The sequence below is a fragment of the Peromyscus californicus genome, unplaced genomic scaffold (assembly GCF_007827085.1).
Source record: "Peromyscus californicus insignis strain IS unplaced genomic scaffold, ASM782708v3 Scaffold_4__1_contigs__length_199733344, whole genome shotgun sequence".
Taxonomy (NCBI): domain Eukaryota; kingdom Metazoa; phylum Chordata; class Mammalia; order Rodentia; family Cricetidae; genus Peromyscus; species Peromyscus californicus.
Window position 1 is genome coordinate 169,274,826 of NW_026294562.1, and position 3,033 is coordinate 169,277,858.

Below are 3,033 nucleotides of genomic sequence, written 5' to 3' on the forward strand. Positions count from 1 at the left end.
AAGCTCTACTATAGAGCTATAGTAATAAAAACAACTTGGTACTGGCATAAAAACCAACATACAGACCAATGGAAATGAATTGAAGACCCTGCCATTAATCCACACACATATGAACACCTGATTTTTGACAAAGAAGCCAAAACTATACAATGGAAAAAAGAAAGTATCTTCAACAAATGGTGCTGGCATAACTGGATGTCAATATGTAAAAGATTACAAATAGATCCATATCTGTCACCATGCACAAAACTCAAGTCCAAGTGGATCAAAGACCTCAACATAAATCCAGTTACACTGAACTTGATAGAAGAGAAAGTAGGAAGTACTCTTGAACACATTGGCACCGGAAACCACTTCCTAAATATAACACCAGCAGCACAGACACTGAGCACAACAATTAATAAATGGGACCTCTTGAAATTGAGAAGCTTTTATAGGGCAAAAGACGTGGTCAATAAGACAAAAAGACAGCCTACAGAATGGGAAAAGACCTTCACCAACGCCACATCTGACAGAGGACTGATCTCCAAAGTATATAAAGAACTCAAGAAACTAGACATCAAAATACTGAACAATCCAATTAAAAAATGGGCTAAAGAGCTAAACAGAGAATTCTCAACAAAAGAATCTCAAATGGCTGAAAGACATTTAAGGAAATGCTCAACATCCTTAGTCATCAGAGAAATGCAAATCAAAACAACTCTGAGATACCACCTTACACCTGTCAGAATGGCTAAGATCAAAAACACTAATGACAGTCTATGTTGGAGAGGATGTGGAGCAAAGGGAACACTCCTCCACTGTTGGTGGGAATGCAAACTTGTACAACCACTGTGGAAATCAGTATGGCGAATTCTCAGAAAATGGAGAAATGATCCACCTCAAGACCCAGCCATACCACTCTTGGGCATATACCCAAGGAATGCTCAGTAATACCACAAAGATATATGCTCAACTATGTTCATAGCAGCACTATTTGTAATAGCCAGAACCTGGAAACAGCCTAGACGCCCGTCAATTGAAGAATGGATAAGAAAATGTGGCACATATACACAATGGAGTACTACTCAGCAGAGAAAAACAATGACAGCATGAAGTTTCCAGGCAAATGGGTGGACTAGAAAATATCATCCTGAGTGAGGTAACCCAGATTCAGAAAGACAAACATGGTATGTACTCACTCGTAAGTGGATTCTAGATATAAAAAGCAAAGAACAATCAGACTGCAACCCACAGAACCAGGGAGGCTACATAGCAGGAGGGACCCTAGGATGACTGTGACTTATAATAAGTTTTGGTTTTACTCAATTACTGGGCAAGCCTCAATGAAACATTTCAATATTAGGATAAGAATTTATCTTGTATCAAGCTGATAATAGAAAAATAAATAAAAAAATAAAAATGAAGAAAAAAAGATTTTAAAAAAGAAAAAAAAAAAGAACTGTGTGAAATTTCAGCTGTGGCGGTGGTGGCGTACGCCTGTAATCCCAGCACTCGGGAGGCAGAGGCAGGTGGATCTCTGTGAGTTTGAGGCCAGCCTGGGCTACAGAGTGAGTTCCAGGAAAGGCGAAATGCTACACAGAGAAACCCTGTCTCGAAAAACCAAAAAAAGAAAAAAGAACTGTGTGAAATCTCAAACCAAGAGACAAGTTTCTTCACTGTCACCTCTGTGTGTGTGTGTGTGTGTGTGTGTGTGTGTGTGTGTGTGTGTGCGCGCGCGCGCGCGCAAAAGGAGATGTGTTGTACTTGGGAACTTGGAGGAGGTTAGAGAAATTCTCATTTAGAAGATGGTATCTATGCGCTGACAAGATGGCTCAGCATGTACACATACTCGCCACGCCCAGAACCCCTGAGTTCAATCCCCAGGATCTGCACTGCGGAAGGAAAGAAACTCCTGCAAGTTGTTCTCTGACACTCACAGCGCATGCCCAGGCGGCTAATAAATAAAATGTAATTTAAAAAGAAAAGGGCCTGAAGGGATGGCTCAGTGGTTGAGAGCACTGTTGCTCTCGCAGACGATCTGGGTTTGGTTTCCAGCACCCATAGAGTGGCTCACAGCCCTCCAAAGCTCTAGTACCAGGGGATCCGACTCCTTCTTCTGACCTATGACATAGTGCACACCTTTAATCCCAGCACTCGGGAGGCAGAGGCTGGTGGCTCTCTGAGTTCGAGGCCAGCCGGGAATACACAGAGAAACCCTGTCTCAAAAAACCAAAATAAATAAATAATAAAACGTGGTTAAAAAGAGGCACTGAGGGAGATAGGTCAGTTGATAAAGTGTGTTTTTTTTTTTTTTTTTTTTTTATTTTCTTGTTGGTGGCAGGCTGGTTTTTTTCTCTCGAGGCAATGTTCTCATATAGCCTAGGCTAGCCTATATGAGATTTATAGTAGCCAAGGATGATTTTTCTGCCTCTGCCTCCAGGGTGTGTCTGTGCACCTGAGTGCACAGGGTACAGGATCTCTTGGAGCTAGCATTACAGGCGATTGTAAGTTGCCTGATGTGGGAGGCTGGGAACCCAACCGATCTTGGGAGTCCTCTCCAAGATCAGAAAGCTCTCTTAACCGCTGAGCGGTCCCCCCAGCCCCTTAATGAATTTTTTAAAAACGCGTAATAGAGTCAGGCTAGAGTAGGGCCTCAAATGAATGGGAGAAGCTGTTTTTAGGTTTCTTGTGTTAAGTCTGGACACCAGTATTTTAATAAGTCCGTGTTTGTCGGGTACAATTACACCATTGTAACTGAAGGGCTCCTCAAGGCCTCCAATTTCTCTGTTTCTCCCCTAAATTCCGTTCACGGCTTGGACAACCAGGACCGAACCAGGAAGAGCTGACGTCCATGAGCTGGATCGATTCTCTCGGCTCTCTTCCTCCCACATTCTGTTCGCAGTCCTCGGCGGTCCCCAGCGATGCCTCGGGCACCGCCTCTCTCCGGAGCCCGCCCTCTCGCCGCCGCGCGCACGCGCCAACCTCCCGATTGGCGAGGTGACGGGCAGGCTCGGCCAATGGCGTCGCGGGGAAGGCGGGGCTCCAGGCTCA